Here is a 25,925-nt window from a genome sequence, read left to right as displayed (position 1 = left end):
ACTAAAGTCTGGGAGGTCCCATTCAAGTAAAAATTGCTGTTTGGGGGAAAAGATCATGGTAGACGGAATTAGACTGTTAAAGCAGGGAAAGGGATGTGCAATTCATCTTAGATGCAATCCAAGAGACAATTTCAAACTCTGAAGAACATTAGATCGTCAGCAAGCTAATAAATGAGAGTAATGTTCAATAACTTTTTACTCAAGTGTTTGGGCAATTATCATTAGGTAATAATCTCTCCATCCCAAGCTGTATTCAAGAAAATGACCAGCCACTAGGAATGATGTGATTTAAAGGCAAGGATATCTCATCTCTTCTTCCTCAGCAAGTGATTGTCCAGCCTGTGTCTGGGGGGTAAGAGCAAAGCCACAGCTCTGTGGGGCACCTAATTTTTTGGCTGAACTTCTATAATTCTTAGAATGTTCCTCCTGACGATTAGCTCAAAATCGACTTCCTTGCCCTTGACCTGCCTTCTCATACTGTCTAGAAGAAATACCATTCCTTATCCTGTCTTTCTCCAGGCCGAGCCTTTTCAGGTCCTGCAACTATTTCCAATTTCTCATGTTCTCAGTTGTCACTGACCTGTTTGGAGTGTGTGCCCTGCACTGAATACCCTTTAGGAGACACCTCTAACCTGAGCAGGCAGAGAGGCTGATGATCCAGATGACATATTTCATCGATGCAACCAAGGGTCATGATCAAGGTTTGGGCAGCTTCCTCTTACTCTGGACTTGTTTTGATTCAACACGATTAACTTCAACACGAAGTTACACCCTGCCTGTGCCACTGTTTGGACTTGTATACCTATGAATCTCTTAATCTAAGTGTGAAACATTAGGGATGTTCCATGTTTTCTTATTTCCTTGTTCTAATCCATAGGGTTCCTTTGGAACCCCACATCTGTTTCCAGTTTTAGTCCTAGCACTTTAAAAGGCCAGCTTGGCTCATATCCAGATCTCTTTCTTCAGGATTATGCTATTTCATGAGCAGCATTTCCTTGATGTGCTCTCTTATGGTTACAAGTGCACTTAACTGATATATTATAATCTAGCCCCAAATTTCCTTGTCACCTCCAGAGATATTAAAGTTTGTGGGTGTTGTCTGCCTGCAGTCTTCCATTTGTCTGCCTGGTAAAGGAGATGAGTCCCTCAAGCTTGGGTTAATGAAATTTTGTGGCTTCCTCCTCAGTCCTGGCTTGCCAGACTGTGGATTGTAGACTTCACCTCTTCCCCTCTTGAAAATCAAGGTATCAAATGCAAAATTCCACTTTTCTGGAGCCTGTGCCATTCTTTGTATCACAGGTCAATGTTGCCCTGAGGCCTTGCTGGTCAATTTTCTCAGGCAGTTCATTAGTTTAGGCCAAATTAGTTTATTACCTTATTACTTAAGCCAATAAATTGAATTTTTAGAGTCTTTTACCAAAGTTTAAGCTAACATTTCAGGGTTAAAGATTATGCTCATGGATGAAGACAATGCAAGCAATGTAGAAGTGGAATCGCAATGTTTTCCTTTTCCCCTTTGCCTCTCATGTCTTTCTCTTCCATTCACCAGCTTTGCTTTCCCTTGTTTTTCATAATTCATTCAGGGTAGAAGTTCCCCTCAGGAGTTTTTGTTCTCTTTGGGAAGTCAATGTTCAGCCAGGTAAGTTGAGAATTTATCAGGCTTCTGCTTTTAGCTTGGATGAATCAAGCTCTGTCAGCATAGTAGAAATCCCCCATCACTGGTACATCCAGTCTCTCTATTGCTTTTGCAATCTGGGTCATAACCTCAATCTTTTCCTCCATCTGGACAGGTGTTGAAAAGTACTAAGTCTAAAATAATTGGAAAATACTGAAGATATTTTCAACCCTTTGCACTTAGTTTCTCTTGGGTTTAGCTTCCTATTCCCAAACATGACCATCTTTCACTTCACAAGGGTGACTTGGCTCATCCTAGAGAGCTCAGTTCTAAAGAATTTGGATGGAAAAGTTTCATGGAGAGGCCCAAATCAGATTTCCTTTAGTCATGCCTGGAATTCTTTTAAAATATATTTTTAGTTGTCAATGGGTCTTTGTTTAATTAATTTATTTATATGGGGTGGTGAGAATCAAAATTGATGCCTCACACATACTAGACAAGCACTCTATCACAGAGCTATAACCCCAGCCTCCATGCCTGGAATTTGGGGCGACAAATCTGACCTTGGTGGCTTTGATTTGGGCTCTTCATAAACACTATTCTTCCTTCATTTCCAGATTTGGGACTGAGCAGAGGTATTTTACTCTTTCTAATCTTCCTTTAATTTTGCTTACTTCCTCCACTTAAAAATGCCCACCTTTTGGGGTTTGAATGGAATAGGCATTGACCCCTACAAGTTCATTTTCTATCAGTGCTGTGTCTTCTTCTAGACAGACTTAACCCAGGCAACACAGACCCATCCTAAGAGGCCTGAAACTAAGCCTCCCTGTGAGGCAAAATATACTTGTCAGTCTCTAGCCTGAGTGTACCTCTCCTAAGTGACAGGGAAGGAAGCAGGAAGTACAGGAGGGATCACAGTTCCCTCTGCCTCATCTATTTCTTTAGCCTTATGTAAAATAGGTATCTTCAGACCTCTCTGACTGACCCCAATTTATTTACATGAATTTGTCTCTTTAGGTTCAGCCTTTATCCAAAGCTGGAAATACAACATACATCTGGACACACACACCCTTCATGATATTTCTAAAAGTAGTTGTGTTTCATACGACAGCATATGTAAGTGCCAATTTATGTTAACCTTTGAAAAAAGGTGAGATTTTAATGCACTCTTTTTGTTTGGAGACTTTCCATCAAAAATCTTTAAGGCAAGTCCTCCCTCTCCCCATTCCATCTTCAGTTTTAAGCAAAGTTTCAGTCATTTCTGTTACCTTTGGACTATAATTTTACAACTGAGACACCATTCCAAGATTACACAATGCAGATAGTTACAAATAGAAATAGGATAGTCTATATTCTCTGATCCCCAAATATCAGAGTCTGGTCTGTTTTAACAATTTGAATTTCATTCCTGTTGGAATACCTGTCTCACAGGCCAGAGTGCCTCCCTATTTTCATTTTTACTTCAGTATCTCCTCTGTGAGTTGATTTTCAATTTTATTCCATGACCATGGGCTGCTAGATCTCATGAGTTTTGTGGGTATATCAACAATGGCATTTTATAACACAGCACATTTCTGACTTCATTGGGAAGTACAATCTCTGAGACAGGCTTTTATTTGTGGTATTCATAAAATCTATGAACAAAGAAATATTTACATGTGAAACTTTGGAAGGTAGAAGGAGGCAAGCTGTATTAGTGGAGGATCAAAGGTCAAAGCTGTATGGGATGTTTTGTTCCCGGGCAAACCAATGTGGAATCACATCAGAGACTTGTAGGAAATGGGCATGGAACTCCCCAATGTCCCATGCCAAGTGGTGGCCAGAACAGATGTGAGCAGAATGATAAGCACAGTGTCCCACAGCAATGGAAACATGGAGACTAATTTGGAAATAACTGAAGTAGAAAGGTCAGGGAAAAAAAGTCATCATCTCTGTGTGGGTGAAAATATGTCTGAGAAACTCCACTTCAAGGAAAATGGGAATGCCTTGTAACCCAAGTGGAGATTCTCTCAGTGTTTTTCTCAGACTCCTTATATCTAATTCAAGCTGTCTCTTACCCTTAGTGTGTGTTCTTAGATTTATCCTTGTTACTATTGGTCTTAGAAAGTTGGGCAAGCTACTGCTAATGAATTGCTTATGAGAGAAAATCCTTTGGCAATGAAGATAGGAAACAAATTTTCCCTCCTGATGTTTTTAAGATACTTAAAAAACTTCAGGAAAGTCATTCTGAGCTGATCTTTCAATGTTTATTATTTCTTCTTCCTTTAGTGTGATGTTACTTGTGAATTTACCAGCATTTATTGAGTATTTGCAATGGGCCTGATTCATGGGAATCTTATGATCAGTCATGTATACCCAAGGGGCCACTTGACTGAGGAATTCAGTGTTTCGTGGAACCAGTGACTCAGGAAAGCAAAGATTAGAAAAAAACTCACTGGTATTAACACAGATCTTAATATCAGCACAAGAAGGTTCTAAAGAGCAGAGAGGGTGAGAGAGTGTGTAGAGGAATTGAAGGCTCTGAGATCAGTATATTCCAGTCTTGTTTTCTGCATAGAAACTCTTATAGTTTCTGGTTATTTATGCTGTGCCCTTTGAAAGAAAGTCTACCTTTCCCTAATCATGATGAAAGACATCCAGATTGTCCAATATTAGCAATAGAGTAAGAACCTCATGTTCAGAAGGAAGGCTGACCTTGTAGCTCTGACTTGCTCCATCTTAGGAATTTTCTTGTTTTCCTTACTGCCACCACCATGGTGCCTCAGGAACCACTGTTCCCTCCTTCAAATTCTCCTCTAGGAAAATAACAGGTCTAAAGCCTTAAACCCTCCTAGTAGTGCTTGAAAGAGAATGCCAGGATTCTAGAAAATGTGATTTACAAGATGGGCTTACCCCCTAGGGCTCCAGGCCTCTTCCCATCCTATGTCAGGGTTTATCTCCATTAGTGAGACATCTCAGCATTGAGATACTATATTTCCTGCACCTCTACCCAAGGGGCCATATCCCAGAGGGAAGTATATGCTCAACTTTTGTGCATGAAGTCATTGAGCATGTGGTGATAAATTTAGTGTACCAATTTGACTGGGCCAAAGGATGCCTAGATGGTTGTTTAAAAATTCTTTCTTGGTGTGTCTGTGAGGGTGTTTCCAGGGGAGATTAGCAGTTCGATTCATGGGCTAAATAGAGATCACCTTCACCAATGTGAGCAGACATCATCTAGTCTGTTGAGGTTGTAAGATAGAACAAAAATCTGAAGGAAGGGAGAATTTGTTCTTTCTATTTGAGCTGGGCCATCCATCTTCACTGGTTCTTGGACATTAGAGCTTCTGATTCTTAAGCCTTCAGTTTTGGACCAGGATTTACACTACTGGGTCCCCTGGTTCTTGGGCCTTCAGACTCAGAGTGAATTATACCACTGCCTTCCTGCAGTTTATTGACAGCAGATTCTAGGACCTCTTGGCCCCATAATTTTGTGACCCAATTCCCATAATATTTCTCTATAAGTCTGTCTGTATGTATATTTATCTCTATCTTATTCATTCTTTTTCTCCAGAGAACATTGATTAACATGGATTTTGGTAGCAAGAGTATGTTAGAGGTTGAGAATAGACTGTGAAGCACTGTGATTTGTTTTGGGATCCTTGGGTGTGATGTCTAAGATTAGGATAATTACCCCAAGGCAAAAACAGAAGTCCAGCAAGGCAAGGATGGCAATTAGAGCAGTTTTATTGCAAGGAGAGGGAAAGACAAGAGGAAGTGAGATAGACCCTGGAGAGATCAGGGTCAGTGAGATAGACCCCTGGAGAGGAAGACCAGCTAGGAAGCAGATTCACGCAGACATGATTAAGCTTTAGGCTTTCCTTAGGATGTGGAGGGAGCGTGTAGTGGCAACAAAACCCTGGAGTGGCAGATGGTCATGTGTCCTTGGGTCCTGGACTTTGTGTAGTTGCTGCCCATTTGGAGAAAGTCAAAGGTCTGTGCTGTGTAAGACTTGAGCGCATGTGCTCACTCATTTGGACCCCTTTGCCTTTTCTGGACTAGTGCCTCAGACAGAAGGTGATATAACAGTCCACTGACCTCAGAGCCTCTTGTGGGCACATGAGTGGCCCTGAGAACATGATGTGTATCCATAAATCTACAGGAGAGAGTGTTGGGCCTCTTTCTAGAATTGGAGCAGGATTGGCACCTTTGAGTCAATTACCAGCCAGGGGTCTTTAGATGCCTCCTCTTTCCCCTCTCCCTCATTTCCCATTCCTGCTCATCTCTAGTTAATCTGCCTGTGCTAAAAAAATAGTTCTAGAAGAGCAGAATTTTAAGGGCAATTTTTTTTTTTTTTTTTTTTTTTTTTTTTGCGGTGCTGGGGATAGAACCCAGGGCCTTGTGCATGCAAGGCAAGAACTCTACCAACTGAGCCATATCCCCAGCCCCCAAGGGCAAGTTTGTTTTTTTTTTTTTAAATGTTATGGGGTTCCTGGAATGGTTTTCTAATCTGATTAGATTTGAAGATGCTAATGACTATTTCCAGTAGTGAGGTGAGCACTGATATTCCATGGCATGAACTCATTTTTTTGTTTGTTTGTTTGCGGTGCTGAGGATCAAACCCAGGGCCTCTACCACTGAGCTACATCCCCAGCCTGGCATGAACTGCTTTTTATAGATTCTCAATATCTACAATGGATATTCTTGATCAACTACTTATATGAAACAAGGAGTGATGTGACTCTGTATATACTTCTGAACATTTTTGGTAAAACTAAGGGATATGATAACTTTGGTCGGTTGGTGCTAATGTTGCAGGACAAAGCGGGAAAAGAAAAGGGCGAGCTCATGGATTTGAAGTTTTAGCTCAAGCACTGCATAAATGGTCTAGGGAATTCAAGGTGTACCCTGAAAGACAGACTTATGCCCTGTAGACAGAGGATGGAAACTGGAAATGAAATGCATAATCTTATCCTGCAGTTGTTTGAATTATGATGTAAGCTGAATTTCTAGCCTCTCAGGGCTGGAACAGTGTCTGTTTTAAAGTTAGAACATTGAAGAAGAATGGGATACTGTGAGTTTGGATGGGAACATATGGGGGTGTATGGGAAAACTCTGATGAAGCTGGAGACTTCAAGCTCCTAAATTCTTATGAGTCTTTTTGCCAGTGAAAGAGGTCTCCCCATGCTTACCAGAACTAGTCTCTCCTCCCCCAGCAATGATTTTTCCCATCCTCAACAGAAGTGAACACCTGTTCCTCACCAATGGCAACAGCCTCCCCACCGACATTGCCACCAGCCTTCTTATCTTCTGCTAAGGGGGTTAACCCTGAATTACCTAAGGAAATAGGAGAGTAGAGGCAGCAATCAGAATGGAGTAACTCCTGTAGACCTGGCGGCATTAATCATAGCATTCCTAGAAGTGAAAAAAAAATAGCCGAACAAATTCTTGCTTGATCTATATAAGCAATAAAGTTCTAAACAAGTGAATTAAAGTCTAACTCAGATCATAGAAATATAGTCATATGCCCTGAGTCAATTCCCAAGCTGAAGTCAGTTTATAAGCCAGAACTCTATGAATGAAAAGGAGCCTGACTCCACTCAAGAAAGGATCCGATACCTACCAAACACTGACACAGTTAAACTTCCTCCCACCTTCTCCAGAGGATCTAGGGGTTTTTTTTCTTTTTCTTTCTTTCTTTTTTTTAACTGTAATAATTATACATTGGAAAAGGGATAGAATCAGATCTTTTGTAGACTACTAGACATGGACTATAAATTGATCCTAATTCCAGGAGACCCAACAATCATTATTTCCCCAAAGTAGGGTCTGATGGAGGTTAGGTGATCAATGGAGTTTTAGCTCTGTATGTCTCAAAGGTTCTCCAGCAGGGTGTATATGTTCTGAAAAACCTACAAGGCTGTCTCTCCCACAGCCAGGGTTCATGGTTTCAGGAAGCTAGGAGAAGAAATGGGAGTAGCACCCCTCATGACTACCCCTAGTGACCCACTAACAAAATTTTGCTTTCTGTTCTCAAGACTTTATATTCTGCTAATCTAGAGGTCTTAATTCCAGGGGAAGGAATACAGAATTCCAGCCTCTTCCCTTCTCTGGCCCTCCAAAGAGGAGCCACTCATTACTAGTGCCATTTTCCAACTGGAGAGGATAGGGTCTTCCTAACTGGGAAAGCTGGTAGATGGAGATACACAGGGAGAATGGGGGAGGGGTGGGTTGAGAGCCTGGGAAAGAATCAGGTGGGACGGGGGAGGGGGGTGGAGAGATTTCGTATGTTAAGGAGAGAGGCAGTCAGTGACTGCAACGTGTTACAGAGGAAGGGGAACTGTTAGAGTGGCCACGGTAGCATATTTGAGTCCCTTTTATAGTTACTTTTAAAACACTCAAATTAAGTATTAATGTAATCTTTCAAAAACTTCTTTTGGTTACTGGACCGTAATTCTGCAATTATGCCACCATTCTAAGAAAGCACAAAGCAGACTCTAATTTGGGGAAGGATTCGGAAACAAGCTTCTCAACTTGAAAATCCAAATGTGATGGTCTATAGATTTTCTGTTCTCAAAACATCAGAGCCCGTTTTATTTTAAGATTGGAATCCCATTCCTGTTAGACTACGTCCCACAGGCGAAAGCGCCTCCCGGGTGGCCATCCCTCTTCAGTTCCTCCCTTCCCATTCAACCCCTGTATGATGGCGGCCTATTTTTTCTAAGACACAAATCTAATTGGATAATCTACCCTCTCCAGCTCCTTAGAGGCTCTCTCTCTGCAGCAGTATCAAAGTCAAGTTTCTCAAATGACCCTGACCCTCTACTCAGGCCCCTCTGCTCTGGTTCCTGAAACTCTTCACCCCATACCCAGGCCTGCAGGCAGGCTGAGGATTCTGCTTGAACCATGCTGTCCACCCTTCCTGCCTATGGGATTTAGGATTCCCTTGAAAACCTCTCCAGCAGCCTCCCCCACTGTCCCACCCCTGTCCAAGGAGAAGAGAATGCTTCCTTGTATGGCTCCTTTGGCCAGGTTTAAATTCTACATTTTGCAGCAAACATTGACAGTTACCAGATTCCTCTACTAGGTTCCCAGAGAGCGAGTTGTCATTCATAGCACATGCAGTTGCCATGTGGTGGGTGGGCACAGGTGACAGAGAGTGGAATAAATGAAATCAAAACTGTATTTTTTTTTATAAAAGTCAACATAGAGCATTGGATCATCCCAATCTCCATTGCTTTAAACCCAAAGAAATTTAAAAGTAGTCCACAGGGATTTATTTTGTTTTTATTGTGATTTTTTTTTTCCATTTTGAAAATACTTATCTCTCACTGTCAGGTCTTTAAAGATACAGGTACCCTTTCAATCTCACAAGTGAAGATCATGTAATGCTATGAAGCCATGTATCTACTGGGAGACATTCTGAATTTATCTTGACCAATCTGGAAACCAAAAGAATATTTTTCTATTTTTACAGGAACTTATGATTGCTTCGTACATGGTAGACAGTTATGAATATTGAACTGAACTGACATCTTGAAGACAACATGATGAAACAGAGATAGGAAAGCACCTACCTGGAAACCCCCATACTTTGCAGAATGCAATGACCCACCTTCTCCATTGCTGTTCTTGGACTGCCAAATACAACTGGAGAGGAGCCACCTGGTAAATGGATTGGTCCTGCTATGATCTCTTGGTCTCAGACATGAGCACTCCCAAATTTTCATGGGGAGTTCGTTGACAATTTTCTGTTTTCCTCCAACCTTTCTTCCTCCTACTTTCCTAAGAGCAAATAAAAGCCATTGCATAGAAACTCTAGTAATGATTTGCCACTAAGAATAAGCTCTTACCTACAATAAGATATATTCCATGCATGCATAATTATATCAAAATGGATTCTGCTGTCATGTATAACTAAAAAGAACTAATTAAAAAAAAAAAACCTTCAAATATCTTTAAACAATGTTCTCAGTTGCAAGTGTTACAAAACCTAACTCCACGGGATTAATCAGTAAGGTAAGGTTTTTTCCTTTTTCAATTAAATGTATTTCAACTGAAACACTAAGGTAATTTTATCAGATCACGAATCTATAGGAGTTCTTTCAGGGCCTCCAGATTTGGTTTTTCAGTAGCTCAGGGATGTCAGGGACCCAGATTATTTTCCTTACAGCTTTAGCCTGTCAGCAGGCAGCTCCCATAGTGCCAGGTAGCACATCCACATGGAAGAACATTTTCTGTTGTTCCTAGAGACTCTTCTAAGCCCTATAGCAAATTTTCCTTTGCATGTGCTGTATAACATGTCTACCCACATATCCTCTCTTGGTAAAAGGAATGATATACCTATGCTTGGCTTCTTCCAGATTGAAGTGAGAACTGGGTTTTCTTTCTTAAGAGGCTTAAAATTAGCATACTACAGTAACGCAGTCACATCAATGTTTACAGCAGCTCAATACACAATTGCTAGATTGCAGAACCAACCTAGATGCCCTTCAACAGATGAATGGATAAAGAAACTGTGGTATATATACACACTGGAATATTATTCAGTCATAAAGAAGAATAATATTATGGCATTTGCAGATAAATGGATGGAACTGGAGAATATCATGCTAAGTGAAATAAGTCAATCCCAAAAAGTCAAAGGCTGAATGTTTTCCCTGATGAGTTTTCCCTGATGACAATATATAATGTGGGTAGGGACTGAGGGGTGAGAGAAGAATGGAGGAACTTTAGATTAGGTAGAATGAAATGAGAGGAAGGAGGGGGGATATGAAAAATGGTGGACTAAGACAGACATCATTACTCTATGTACATGTATGATTACACGAATGGTGTGAATTTACATTGTACACAACCATAGAAACGAAATGATGTACCCCATTTGTGTACAGAGAATCAAAATACAGTCTGTAAAAATTTAAAAAAATAATTAAAAAAGAGGATTATAATTGAACAAATTTGGAGAATGGACTTACTCTCCAATCCTGCCTTTACTAACCGTTTCCCTCACTGTTCCTTCTGCACCGAAAGTCGAATGTGACAATTGACCATACCAAGATGAAGTTCGTCTTGTCAGATCCCATAAAAGTAGAATCAGGGGATCATGAAGGAGGCATGGGGTACTCATGCTTGTGGGTCTGAGATAAGAACCATCACCAGGAGGTTCTAAATCCCACAAGAAATTCCTTCTCATCTTACATGCATGGACATATTTGGCCCACACACCTTGCTCATTCTGCACCTCTGCACATATTTATGTAACAATGTTTATCTAAAAGAATTCTTCAAGGCTGCAGAAGTTCAGATAAGACATTTGCCTAGCAATGGCTATCCCCACAAACTCCTTGCAATGCCCTTCTGCGACTAATGAATCTTAATTCAGACTAGTTTAAGTGGACTTGTCCTTTTTGCCTGTAAAAAGTGTCCCCTCATCTCAACCTGTCTGGGAGCACCTATGTCTTGTACTCACCCATGTTTCCCAGATTGCAAAACCCTGTTACTCCTTCCTGAATAAATTCAATTTTTTCTGAAAGCTGTCCTCTGTGTTGTCATTTTAGGTTGACATCCTGAACATGGCATACAGCTTGATTAATATGTGTTGAATAGATGAATGAAACTTGGCTTCTTGCTTTGGGTCTGCCATTAACCAATTATGTAACTTTACAATATTTATTGAATTTCTAGGGTTTCTATTGCCCGTTCTGCAAAAGGAGGGATTCAGTACATCTTGAGGTTAACTACTGCTGTCCCTATCTCCAAGACTCCCTAGTGAATGAAGAAGGCACCCACACTTTATGAGTGCCCAGCCTGCTCAGGGTGAGGCTGCAACTCTGAACATTTGTAGACCTTCTTAGCAAGAGCTGCCCCTGACCACAGATGTACAGCAGTAACCTTCTTTCAAGCTAGGTCCACCAGGCAGGACTGGGCATGTTGCCTTTTTGGGACAAGTGCCTCAGCTGGAGGGAGCAAATGCTGGCCTGACCCAGTCCTGCCCAGTGGCCCCTCTCTGGCCTTCCCTCCTCTCAGGTTGCGTTGGGAGTTTATCTCCATAAGCCTTTGTTTTCAAAGCTCAGAGAGCTCTGGACTTTCCCAGGAATTCCACTGGAATGTAAACAGTCTTCAGAACCCTTGAAGCAGAAGCCAGAGGATTTCCTGGGCCATGCAAAGTCCACATGTTAGATTCCTAAGATTCGATGTTTTCAAATTTAAAAAATGTATTTCTACTTCATTAGGCACATTTCTTTATATATATATATATATATATATATATATATATATATATATATATATATATAGAATATACCTGACATCAGTTACTATTAGCTCTGTGTAACAGAAGAATGAATCAATAATAATGAGGCTATCACGTAATTTTAATGTTTCTTCACCCTAGAAATTGTTAGAAACACAAACTTATCACATCCACTTTTCATTGGCTCTGATGGAGTATTACAATTTTAAATCCAGGTTTTTTATTTTTTTTGTTTTTTCCCCTGTAGTGAGGGTTGAACCAGGGGCCTTAGTACTTGTCCTGCAAGCACTTTACCACTGAGTTACATCTCCAGTTCGGTTATTTTTGTTTTTAATGAAATACAAACTTCTTTTCTTCCTGTGCCAAAATGCCTCTGCTGCCCAGCACAGCTGTCCTGGGGGTACTGCAAAGACAGAGGGCCTCAGGAAGCCTGGTGCTAACAGGTTGATCCCTCCTGTGTATTGACAGTGACTCTCCTGGAATGCTTCTCTGCCTCTGTCCCTTAGATTCTTTCCATGTCACATCATGTCTCAGGAATCACATCTCCTACCCCATCTCCCTAGTGCACCAGAAGGCCAGGTAGACTGGCAGTGGTCTTGGGAAAAGATCACAGCAGCACCGAGAGAATTTAGGTGTGACTCCTGGGTTGATCCTGGAGGGAGCAGGACCAGTTCTGTCTGCTTTAATTCCAGTGACCTGGAGCAAGTTACCTAACTTCTCTGAGCAGCTGTTTCCTCCTCTGTAAAATGAGGATGCTACCTTCTCCATGTGGGACTGGGATGGAGATGAAAGAGAAACCACATGTAAAGCTTCTGAACCTGCCTGTCACAAAGTAGCTCAGTTGCCGCTAGTTCCTTCTCTTGAGTTACTGCTTCTTGGAGTGACAGAGCTTCCAGGTGAGCTCATGTGAGACACCCTGGAACAGTCTAAATGTAAAGATAGTGTGTCTTGGCCAGTTCAAAACCAGCCTAAGCAACTTGGCAAGGCCCTGAGCAATTTAGCAAGACCCTGTCTCAAAGTTAAAAAAAATAAATAAACTGGGGATGTGGCTCAGTGGTTAAGCACCCGTGGATTCAATCTCTGGTATATTAAAAACACTAACATTACAGGAGCTGATCAGTCTACCCTGTGGAAGAACATCTGATCCCTTTCATGATTGGGAGACTGGGACGAGAATGGAAAGAAGTGCAACCAGAGGTGAGGATGTACAAATGAAGGCTGACCACACGTGTCTTTCCGTTTTTGGTTTCCTTTTCCCTTGAAAATACTTTTAGATCTCTGGGACAGCCCGCGGGTGCCTTCCTCTTTCAAAACCCTTCATATTCTTCTCTCTGGTTGGCAGCTGTGAGGCCCACAATCAGAAGGGCATGTCCAGGCTCATGGGGTCCGAGGGGGAAATCTTCAGATTAATCTTTTGTTAGTTTCGGAAGCCTCTGTTACAATGTAAATGTGGGATCTGTAGAGTGTGGTCAAACTGGTACACTAGGGCATTTTTTGACAAAGACTCAAACCTGAGGAGGCTTTAATAACGCAGGCCTCCCATTTTCTAGGACCCTAATGCACTGGAGGCCAGTGACAAAGGGGGAGAGTTTCAGCCCAGCTCCTATAATGTTATTATTTCTTTATGTACCAGAGATTGAATCCTGGGGTGCTTAACTACTGAGCCACATCCCCAGCCCGTTTTATTTTTTTTAGATTTCGAGACAGGGTCTTGCTAAATTGCTCAGGACCTCGCTAAGTTGCTTAGGCTGGCTTTGAGCTCATGATCCTCCTGCCCCAGCCTCCCAAGCTTCTGGGATTACAAGCATGTGCCACCATGCCTGGTCTCCTATAACAATTTAAGATTCTTACCTTGGTCTTTGGTAGTCTTTTCTCAGGCAGAAGACTTAAGAACATTGGAGAACTAATGTTCTGAGTCTTTCATCTTCTGGGATAAGTCACAGAAAGAATAAAAGGGGTTTCAACATCCCATCCCCGCCCACTGTAGCCAGATATACCTGGGAGTCTGGCTCAGACCAGATATCACCACCATGGTGACCCAGAGAGGACTCACGTCAAGAGTCATGCCCACGGACTCCAGAGAGTTCTGATTCACTGAGGGATGAGGGAGAAGAGGAGGAAGGAGGGATATTCCAGAAAATCTCAAGTCTGGGTGGGTGGGCTGCCATCGTTAATGCAGATTACTCATCTGTGTGCCATCTTCTTTCACCCAACAGGCCTTGCATCCTGTCTTGCTCTTTAAGAACAAGAAAATCTCAATTTTTCTTTGGATATAGGTACTCAATTTCAGTAGTTCTCAGAATTTTGTTTGTTTTTTAGAAGGGGTACTGGTGACAGATTGCTTTATAATTGCCAAAATAAGGGCATTAAGAAAACCCCCAAAACTCCCAATACATCTGAAGTCATTATTGCCTAACAGAGACAATATTTTATCACCATAAAGGGTAGAAGGGTTAGAAGGGCATACATCTCAAGATAAAAGATGTTTTTTCTGACTTTCACATTCAGGAAAAAACAAAAACAAACAAACAAAAAAAACTCCCTCTCTAAATTGTCTTTTTTTTTTTTTTTTTTTTTTTTCCCAATGGGTTGTTAAAACTTCATTACGAATCAGAGCACAGAATTAGGAGATCTGAGTTTAAACCAAGACTCTGATGCTATTTATGTCTGTTGGGCAAAGCGACACTTTTCTCTGTCCTTTATCTGATAATTTCCTAAATGAGAGAATTCTATTACCTGATGTCTTGAGGAACCCTAAGTTTCTCTGAGCTCCTATTTCTCTGATTGCAATGTGGAAAACAGCTCTGATCCTCCTTCTAGATAACCATATGTGTGAAAGAAGAGTTCGTGATAAATTTGTTTTGCTGGCTTCCCCCTTTGCAACCCAGCGAACAACTCTCCCCCTCGGATTAGTGGAGGGTTGTAATATCATACAAAACCCAGTGATTTTCCCACAAGTCTGGGAGTTTCCCAGGATTTTCTGCCAAAGATTATTTTGGCATCTAATAACTTTTTTTAGTTTTCCGTCATCGGCATTATGATCAACAAAAAATATTTCTTAAGTTAACAAGGAAAATACTGAATAAAGATAATAAAGACATAAAATCACATAATGGGTAAAGGTTCAGAGAGTCTATAAAAAAGCAGGACTTTCCTCACATCATAAACACGCTGAGGATCTGGGAAAGATCTGGATGGCAGTGACCACAGTGCCGCTTTGAGAGAAGCCCGTACCTCCCCACTGATCAATCCAGAAAGTGTCGTGGAGAAAACAGAAGCTAGACTAGGGGAGGACAGGAAAAGTGAGATTGTATAGGGCAGGAGATCAAAGAGCATTCCACAAACATTAGCTACACATCAGAACCATACTCTAACAAGGCCATGTTGTCCCTCTCCCCACTGACATTTAGCAATGTCTGGAAACATCTTTGGTTGCCAAAACCATGAAGTAGTGAGCTATCAGTGTCCAGCGAATAGAGACCAGGAATGTTGCTAAACTTTTCTGAGCTCCGACTTCTGTGATTATAATATAGAAAGCTGAGCTATTTCTATCTCTACATAACCATGTGTTGTATACAATATTTCATAGCAGATTTTATTGACCCATTTGCTCTATTTCCAGGGCAGCGTCCCACAATTAAGAATTACCCGGCTCCAAAGGCTAATAGTGTTGAAGTTGCAAAATTCTGTGTTAGAATAAACTTGGGAATGGGAATAAGACCAAGAGCAAGAGGACATTCAACACAGGTGTAAAAAGCGAGGAGGGCGATAACTTTGAGGCAAAGAAGAGAGTGAGAAGGTACAGTTTTTACTGAAATCTGTGGAACTCCCATCCCTTCCAAGGTGCCAAAATAGTCCTAAGAAGCATCAATGACCCAGAACTCAGGCGGATCTGTCGTCGCCCTGGGAGCAGGTGCTTGGGTCAGGACCCAGCGGAGGGAGCCATTAGCCTTACTAATGCATCCACTGTGGATGTGTGAACAGGTGTGAAGTTTGCTGAGACTACTCAGAATGGGAAGGAATGAGAGCTAGACCTTCAGGCATGAGGCCAGGGAAACCTCCTGTATCCATGGGCTCTGCACTCCCGGCTCAACCAACAGCAGACCAGATTTTGGGGGGGAAATGGCATCTGTACTGAACAAACACAGACTTCTTGTCTTCTTATCATTAGTCCCTAAGCAATACAATATGACAACTTCTGCCATAGCACTGACTTGTATTAGGAATTATAAATGATCAAAGAGATGACTTAAAGTATACTGGAGGGTGTTTATGGGTTATATGCAAATGCCACACTGTTTTACCTAAGAGATTTGAGCATCTGTGGATTTTGGTCTCCGTGAGTGCTCTTGGAACCATCCCCTGAGGATACTGAGGGTCTTCTGTACTCTGAAGGAACAAAATACACCTGTTAGCCACAAGTGTATCGGTGGAGCCTTTCAGTGAAATGGGTCGGGAAGGTCTTTTAATGAAGAGGCATTTACAGTAAAAAAAAAAAAAAGCTGTAAATGTAGACTCTTGATAATATGAGCAAATTTATCTAGTTGCAGAGACCCCTGAAGAGGCAGAGAAAAGTTTCAATTGACCCCACCTCTGAAACATGCCCCATCCTCTCTTTCCATTCTCAGTTGGTGCCAGGTTAACCTTTTAGTGTTTGGACCAAAAGTCTTGGGTCATCTTGGATGCCTCTCTCAGAGCTCACAATGAAAATGTCCTTACATTTTGCCGGTTCTTTCTTTAAATGATATTCAGAATTCTTTTCACCTCTACTGTGAGCTCAGTGCAGACCATTCACTTCCCTTGCCTGGCTGAATTGAGTAGTTTGCTAAGGGATCACCTCTATCCCCACTCCGTACAGTCTATTCTAAACTGAGCAGCTAGCATAATCCTTACAAATGTTATGTCAAACCACATTCCTCCCTCCAGTAACTCCCCGTTGTACTCAAGACTAAAACCAAAATCCTCACTGGAACCTGAGAGGTGTTATACAACCCATCTCCCCGAATTACCTCCCACCCTGCCTCCAGCACTCTGGCCTCTTATGATTCCAAGCACATCTTTCCTCAGGGCCTTTGCACAGATTGCTTGCTCTCCTTGTGTGGAATGCATCTCCTCCTCATGCCCAGAAGGCCAACCCCTCCATACACTGCCAGTCTCTGCTCAAATGCCAGTTTTCCATAAGGTATACCCTGCCACCCAACTCCAAATTACAACTTGCTCCTCCAGCATATCTCCCGCCCCCACTCTCTGAATCCTTTTTTCCATACTACTTATTAGTGTTGCTCACACTGTGTGTATAATGGACTTAGTGTATTCATCCCCCCACTAGAATATATATGTTTAGGGTATACATTTTAGTTTTCTCTAATTATGTATCCAAGCACCCAGTAAAGTGCTTAGCATATACATGGTGTGTGTGTGTGTGTGTTATGTCATATATATAATACATACACATACACACATTAATGAATCATAAAACTATGGCTATTCATTTCATTGCTATGGTATTTTGTAAGCTCATATTTTAAATAAATCTTACAATTATATATTGATTAACACAATTAAATTGCATTTGCATTTTCCATAAGGTGATATTGTTTTCAATGTTAACATTTTAAATATAGAATTTTTTTAGCTCTACTTAGGCATCAACAAGTTTTTTTTTATAAAAATGAACAGGGTCTCTTTAAAAATGGAAGTGGTTGATACTTGATGTCCAGTTTCTCTTACTGATGAATAACCCAGATGGTGGAGCATTTAGAATCAACAAGCTTCAAAATAGGCAGGAACTCATTTGTTTTGTTTAAAAACTGCCTTTTGCACATAACATATGGTAATCTCAGAAGGCCCATGAAGTAATCAGAGATCTAAAGATGAGAACAGTGTGTTCTTGAAACCCTTCTGACAGGCAGATGGTTCCTTCTTCCCTCAAACCATCCTAAAGGGGAAGCTTGTCAGCTTGGACAATAAAGAGACGGTGTGGGAATTCCCCCTGCCTTTGGTCTCCTGTACAGCTGAGCCTCGTCAGGGCTAAAATGGGTCATTCCCGTCCATGAATTCCTCAACTTGATTGAGGCTTCTTGGGAAATAGAATTTTGGAGAACAGGTGAAATGAACTTTAGTTGCCAAACAATATTTTCTAAAAAGAACAAGTGGCATTGAAAATTGCCCACACTTAATCCTGCAGTTTCACAGCTGTGCCAATAGATGGCAGCACACAACTCAGCTTCACCACTTGGTGGTTTAACCCTATGTTTACTGGTGAATGGCCTCTGACAGTTGGGCTTGACTTTTCAACTCCTTTGCTGCTCTCCTGTCATCAGACAGCAATTTGAGGTGTGCAATACAATCTTGGTTTTCTCCCTTCCTCCTTTAGAGTCTTTTGGTGACCTCAAACCACAATCACCAAATCAACTGTGTTACTGTGACCTGGAAAAAACAGCCAGGAAATGCAAGAAAAAACAAAACAAAAATCATACTTTGCAAGAGAGAACAAGATCACAGCAAGCAGACAGCTGGCAAACCAAGTTGGAGACTAGAAATATACAGAAGAGTCAAAAAACACAGGGATCAATTTTTGTGACTAGCTCTTTCAGTATCATTATACTATGTCCAAACACAGAGCTTTAACACAAACATGCTTAATTGATGTGTTCTTACTGGTCATTGCCATTCCTTCCAGTTCTTAGCATCTCTGATTGTAACCAGAAAGTTTCAGCAGATAAGTTTCCAAAACAACAAAATTATCTTCTCTAGAACCTAGGCCAGAACCTACATGTAGTAAAATCAAAAGCCAATCAACCAATAAGCAAAAATAAAACCCTTCATGTTATTAAAATATATCATAACAGTAAGGAAACAGAACCTGGCTCCTAAAACTGTTTTTCAAACTATATGTCACAATCAATTTGTGCTTGGGAAATCAACTATCTAGCATTGTATTATAAAGCATTATACTATACAAAGGGATGGTATGGAATGGAGTGAAGTAATCAGAGTGTATCACGGTATATGGGCTTCTAAGAAAAAAATTCTTACTATGGATGGTGACCAGAGGAAATCTGTAAAACCCTGCTACGGAGGACTGTCTGCTTTTAACCTTTGTATTTTCTGTAGCCCAACACCACACCAACACGCTTCTCATTATCAACACTGAATTTAACAAGTAAAATTTGAGACAGGTCTGAGAGGCAAGCTGAATTAAACATCTCAGTCAATGGTGTACATAGGAGAATTCAATTATTTATCATCGTCCTTCATACATAGCCATGCTTTTCCAAGACAATCTCTGTTTCTGACACTCTACCCTATTCTCCCATAAGCACATCCATATGATGCTTTCTGTCCTAAATTTCATTTTGGAAAAATCTAGTGCCTGTTTAAACCAATAGGCCTGGGGTCAAAACTTAAAGGTCTAAGGGAGCTAGGTAGGTGGAATAAATGAGTGACGTCGGCTAGGAGTAGCTAAGAATTAAAATGTGGGTTTTGTAGGAAATGTATAGCTTTTTTAAAAAGTTGATAAGTTACATTAGAGGAAGAAAAATGAAAAAGATACTGTGTAGGCAGAAACCAGGCCTGCATGGATGGACTGTGCTCCTTCCCCTCTCAAGCCAGATGCTGAAGCTTGACTTCTGGTTTAATAGAAACTGGAGGCAGGATCTTTAGGAGGTAACTAAAGTTAAGTAAGGCTATTAAGGTGGGTCCCTAATGCCATAGGACTCGTGGTCTTTTAAGAGGGAGCTCTTACTCCCCCCACCCCCAACCTAACCTCTCCATAAGCACCACAAAGGCTGTGTAATCAGGTAGATGTCTTCAAGTCCGAAAGAGATCCCTTACCAGGATCCAAGTAGGACAGCACCTTGATCTTTGAGTTCCCAGTCTCCGGAACTGTGAGAAATAAATTTTTATTGTCTAAGTCTTGCAGCCTGTGGCAATTATTACAGCAGCTAGGGTTGGCCGATCCAAGGCCTAAAGCCTGGACATGCCAGGTCCTGCAGGTGGCCTCCTCCACTCCAGTGGTCCTTCAGATTGCATGAACACAACTTAGGGGGTACATGTCAGAAGTCACGTAGACATCAGTCCTCATCATGACCTTGAACTCTCTGTACAACAGTGACAGGGTATTTATTCATTGAACAATTATTTCAAGGTATATAATTAATACGAGTTTGTTAGTAAAATGGGGAAAAAAAAAAAAAAGAACAGTTATTTGGAGAGCATAAAAGAAACTGTGACCATTTCCAGGGGAAAAAAGTAATTGCCAGGGTTTCAGAGAAGGCATTCGAGCCTCCATGCCCTGGACCTGGAGAGGGTCTGGCAACCAGGAGGACCAGGGCCTTGGCCACAGACCTGGGCTCTCATTTTCCTCTTCCTCTGCTCTGACGTGATGTCCCTCCTGTTCTAGGGCACTTCATTCTTGATATGAATTAATCCACATGGGTTTCAGAATTCAATTCATTTTTTCAATAACTGTTTTAAGTACTGGCTTTGTGACCAGCACACATTTAGGTGCTAAGGCACGTCGGGGAAGATGGAGGAAAAGTCATGTGTTCGAGATATTCTCGTTGGGTAAAGAAGTCATGCTCATTGATTGGCAGTACTGTCTAAGAAGAGTCAACTTTGCTGCAGAAGAAAACAACCAAGATGGATGCCACTCATATTTAAGCACATGTAAGTAAATCAGTGGCAAGTGAGACATGCCGGAAGACCAAGCAAAACATGTATACGGGAACATGGGAAGGAAGGAATGGTACAGCCAGGATGCCTGATATTCAGGACACAGCAGTATATGTGAGGCACTTGGGATCCATGAGTTCTTTATTTGATCACTCATTTGTGAAATTCATCCTGACTTCAAGTGACCTTTGCTGAAAAAAAAAAAAAAAAAACCCAAATAGAATCCTTGCTGCCCACCAGGCTAATTGGCAAGCAACAGCCATGGCTCTTGGGGCCCCTTTCTTGTCTGCTGAGACCACCTGATCAAGCTCTGCTCCTCATGATCATCAGAGCAGGCTGGTGTCCTGGAGAAGCAATCGGAACACTGCCACAGCTGTGACCCAGGTACAGTGGCTCTCTCACCACCTGTGTGCTGTGTTAAGCTTGGGATCTTATCCCCACTGCTTTCCCAGTATGAGTTTCAAATTGATTTAATAAACCGTGTGATTGGATCATCTTAATTTGATTTGTGAGCCCTTCTGGGGAAGCTGGCCTGATTGTGGGCTTAAAGATGGCCATCGCAATGAAATAATTTCCCACATGGCCAGGACAAAATGTACTGCATCAAAAATAAAGCATGGGAGGGAGCTGGGGAGCGTTGGGGATGGGTTACATCCCAACAGAGTGCTCAGGGAAGGCCTGACTGAGAAGGTAGCATTGGAACAAAGACTCAAAGCAGGCAAGGCAGCAGCTGTCTTGAGACAGATCATTCCAGATGTGAGGAACCACCACTGCAAAGAACCTCTGGAATAGGAAGCCAGTCAAGATGGCAGAGTAGAGTAAGCAGGGTAGCAGGAGCTAAAGATAGAGGTGACACAGAATCTGTCCTTATAGACTCTGTAGGTCACTGTAAGAACTTTGGCTTATATCCTTAGTATAGTTTGAGACAGAAGAGTGGTGGAATTTCTATTTTAATCTGGCCATTGGGAGTAGTCAGGAGACTACTGCAATGATCCAGGCAAATATGGTGGTCAGAACAAGTGGTAGTAGTAGAGTTGGTAAGAGGTGAGGAGACTCTGGCTATGTGTTGAAAGTAGAGACAACAGGATTTGCCTTGGGTTGGATGTAGGGTGTAGGGAAAGGGAAGAACCAGTGATGATTCAAGACAGGTTTAGCAACTGGTAGATAGGCGATACCTCAAGGCAGGAGGAAAAATTTCATGAGGAGAAGTTACTATCATTTTATAGATAAAGGAACTGAAACTTAAATAACATCCAAACTCACATAGGAAATGACTTGTTCAAGTTAGAATCCACTCAAATTAGGTCATTTCCAGGTCCTTGCCAGAAAGAGTATCCAGAGAGTATCCAGAGAGGAAGACCCAAGGAGCATTGGGTGCAGCGTGCATGGAGCTGCTAATTAGGGCTCCGAAGAGGAACAGAGATTTCACAGAGGAGATTTACAGCTCGGCCTTCAGGATGACCAGGTCTGAGAGAAGGGAGATTGTGGGGACAGCCAGGAACATGAACCCGAGTGAGAAGCATATAATGTAGAGAAAATTCAGAGAATCTCAAAGAAGTCAACATATTCAAAGCTCATGTTACAGCATCGCAGTAATTTTATTTTTGCCCAATGTTGCCATAAAAATCTAATAGCATCAATTTTTCTTTCACACGGATCCTTAACATTATGCAGAGCTCCAGAATAGCAGCAAGGCTTTTATTATTCAGGGGAAAGAGTATCTTTCAAACAAATTTTTCTTCATGTGTCTGTTAGCAATGCTCATCTCACAAAGCACACCAGCGACACATATTTGAGTGACAAGACTCCAATCCTTCATGAAGTACACCAAAATCAATGTCACCTAACAGGGAGGCCCGGAGATCAGACTGGAATTCTAGTCTTGGATGTTAAATAAATAGCATTGCTGAGAAGTTAATTTATAATGTTTGAAAAGGAAAAAGTATCAAATTTAGTTAGTGAGATTAAAAAATGAAAAGGCAGAGAAATCAGGAGGACATGTTCAGGTCGCTAAGACCTTGATGTGAAAAACAATACCAAATGAGAAGGAGGAGGAAGAAATTATAAAATATTTGCCTTCCAGTCACCACTAGAGCAGGAAGAGCCAAGAATCCAGTTGGAGCTTGACCCTGCGGAGCAGAAGGATGGTCTGACCCCAACCTGAACATGACCATGACCCTGAGGATGGTGGCCTCAGTGATGGGCACCCCTCCCAGATAAAAGAGGTGATAAAGGGAAGAATCATATGAAAATGAAGTGAACATCTATTGAAAGTGGAACAACTTTTTCCCTAGCTGGGTATGTTTCTAGAAATTTCCCACAGGTATTTGGGAATGTTTGTGTAACAGATGAAGGGTGAGGCCATCAGAGGAAGAATTATTTATGTAAAAAGATGTCTGGGAGGTTCTGAGCTCGTCTACCACACCTGTGTGACTTTGGTCAGAATCAGTGGATGTAACTCCATGCTGGGTGACCCAGGGTGCCTCACCTATTTTATCTTCTGCTACTTTGCATAGAAGCATATCCTCAGTTGGTCGCTCCTGCCATATGTTAGCTGAGTGACTGTGTACTCTTAACTACATTTCAAAGTCGTCATCATACCAAAATTGTGATTGGTTGGTTCTCAACATGGTTGTGTTAGTCAACTTTTCCTTGCTGTGATTAAAATACCTGGAAAGAATTACTTAGAAAAGGAAAAGTTTTTCTGGGCTCATAGTTTTAGAGATTAAGTCCAAGCTCCACTAAGTCCATCACTCTGGGTCCCAGATGATGAGGGGTATCACTCAACAAAAGGGCAAGTCAGAGGAAAACTGCTCAGCTCATGGTGGGGAAGCAGAGAGAGAGAAAGAGAGGGACTGGGGGAGAGAAAAAGTGTAGGGAAGGGGCCCACAGAGAAGATAAACCCTAGCAGGGAACACACCCGCCTCCTCCAGTCACACCCATCTGCATTTCACCACTGAACATTAACACAGGAGTTTTGGGGTGACACCTTATATATAGACCATAGCAAGAGTCTAGCACTTATAGGCATGGACTTGGGCACCAGACTTCTAGGATTTAAATCAAAACTCCACCACAGGTGGCAACATGACCTTGGACAAGTTACTTAACCTCACTTAGCCTTGGTTTTCTCCTCTCTGAAAACATGGATCCTCATGGGATCTGCCTCATAGCCCTGTCGTGAGAATTAAGCTAAGAGCTGTACTGACCTTGGAAGGGGATGTAGCTCAGTGGTAGAGCACTTGCCCGGCAAGCAGGAGGCCTGAGAATCCACCCCCAGCACTACAAAAGAGGAAAGAAAGAGCTATATAAGCATCCAATAAATAAAACTAGAGTTCATATGTCCCTAGAAGCCTAAGGACATATTTTCAAGTGTCCACCATTCTTTCTTAAATCTCTGCCTTAACTCCATGTATTGTAAGTTCATCTGGGATTGTCTAAAGGAGCACCTTGTAGCTGACACTGCCACGCCACCTCAGGGCCCCCAGCACACCCGTGTGCTGTGCAGGTAAGGTCATTTAGTAGTTTCAATAGAGAAAAGTGGTAGGAGATTTTGAGCATACCCTCACCGTCAGCCGGCAATGGAAGAGTCAGGCAGAGTTCTTGGACTCCAGTTTGCTGGCAGATCCACAGTCACATGACAAGCACAGGGGCAATACAGATCCCATCTCTGCACAGGCAATACTTATTTGCATAATAAACCCAAATGAAATAGTTAATTCCCAATTGGAGCAATAATTGAATGAGATACCAGCTTAATACATACTGAAAAGTTGCTAAAATATGACTGGATATTCAAGTGAATAAGACAGCTTTAAAGAATCACAGTGACATTTCGGACCCTGGAGAGGAAGCACTGCCCAGCTGCTGCTTACCTCCTGAGCTATGCAATCAGGCTGGTTTGGCAAGGTGGAATGACGCTGGAAGCTCCAATGAACCTAGGCTTGTTGCCTGGTGAAGGACAGCTGTCTCTGCCACGCATGACATGCAAATGGGGAGGATCAAGTCCGTCCCTCCTCCTGCCTTTCAACCTCACTGCAGGGTTTCTTTGGCAGAATTCCACAGGAAGTCAATACAGGCAAATCAAGGTTTTCAGAGTACCAGTCCAGTATCACAAAATCCAGCATTTATGGCTTAGTTGGGAGCTCAGAGCCAATAGTGTATTGACAATTGTATGAACTAAAATAGGGATAACAAGACCTTTTTCAAAGGTTAACTGAGATTATATATGTAAAAGTCCTTACCAAATGTGCTCTGCATTGAAAAATAACATTGAGGAAGGCTATGTCAAATGTCACTTGGGCTGACCAAAGGGATTAATTTTAGGTATAGGACTTTAGTATTCTGCAAAATAGAAAAGAACTTGGCACGTTGGAGGAATATCAGAAGGTCAGCGTAGCTGAAGTGGAGGGAGAGGTCTTGGTGAAGTTGGAGAAAAGCCAGATCCTGCCTGTGTTTGGGTTTTTATTCAAAGATCAACAGGAAGCCTTTGGTGAATTTCAACAATGGAGTGGCATATTCCACTTTGACGTTCATGTGAACAATGGATAACCGGGCAAAAGTGGACAAAGGAGTTTAATCAAGAGATGACTGCAGTAGTCCAAGCAGTATCTCTAATGAAGGATCTCTCTACTCCAAGACATTATAACCATGACTTTTTGCTGACCAACTTGACACCAAAGGACTAAATTGTGTATGTCCTGGAATTGCAAAATTGTTCCTAGAGTTTTTTTTTTTTTTTTCCCATTTCTAAAGTCAGGAGGCATTAATTATTTTTAATGGCAATGAATTACACTAGGGAAGTTTATAGAGAAATACTCATGGCCCTATTTCAAGTAGTTGCCAGCAGAAATTTCAGATTTTAGTAAAGAGATACTGTCTTCCAGGATGCAGTCTGTTATATGCCACTAATTATTGGTGCGTGTTCTGTTTGGAATGAAGCATTTTTCAGTGCTGTATGCATACATCAATTGGTTATGCCATGCTTTTCACTTGTGACATCATTTTTGGGCTCTCCTCCTTCATTTTTCCTATTGTCACAGTTCTTTCTTCTGGAAGAAAGGTGTTTGAGCCAGGAACCCAGCATTATTCTTTTCGAAATACACACAGTAATGAAGTCTTGCAGATTAGACCTTCAAAATAGATCTCAGATCTAATTCCATTTATCTTTTCCTCAATCAAAGCTATCATAATTTTTTTTCTTTATGTGAATATCGTCTCTAGGGATAGATGTATGGTGACTTGTGATGTTCCTGAGGTCTTGCTGATTCAGAAAATGACTGTCATGATTAGAATCTAAAGGGAAATAGGAGTTGAGTTCATATGAATTTGAACAGATGACAAGAATTATCCAAAGACAACCTACCACTTGTGGGCCTCAGTAATACCATCAGGCTGTCT

General features: G+C 41.6%; 1 long non-coding RNA gene across 3 annotated transcripts in view; it reads right to left on the bottom strand.

Annotated features, from left to right (window-relative positions):
- Positions 1–24,497, bottom strand: part of LOC306665305 — a 100,942-nt gene extending 76,445 nt beyond the window's left edge. For 2 of the 3 annotated variants that reach the window (XR_013764966.1, XR_013764967.1), the window contains exons 1-3: positions 24,401–24,497; positions 16,154–16,238; positions 9,210–9,364 (exon numbers count right to left, since the gene is read on the bottom strand). This is a non-coding gene — a long non-coding RNA (uncharacterized lncRNA). Of the gene's footprint in view, positions 1–6,941; positions 7,010–9,209; positions 9,365–16,153; positions 16,239–24,400 lie in introns of those variants that run through there. The other variant, XR_013764968.1, reaches the window with a different exon arrangement.
- Between the last annotated feature and the right edge of the window lie 1,428 nt (positions 24,498–25,925).

The sequence above is a fragment of the Sciurus vulgaris genome (genome assembly GCF_902686455.1).
Source record: "Sciurus vulgaris genome assembly, chromosome: 7".
NCBI classification, from domain to species: Eukaryota; Metazoa; Chordata; class Mammalia; order Rodentia; family Sciuridae; genus Sciurus; species Sciurus vulgaris.
Note: the sequence above shows the minus strand (reverse complement) of the source record. Positions and strands in the feature narration are given on the sequence as shown.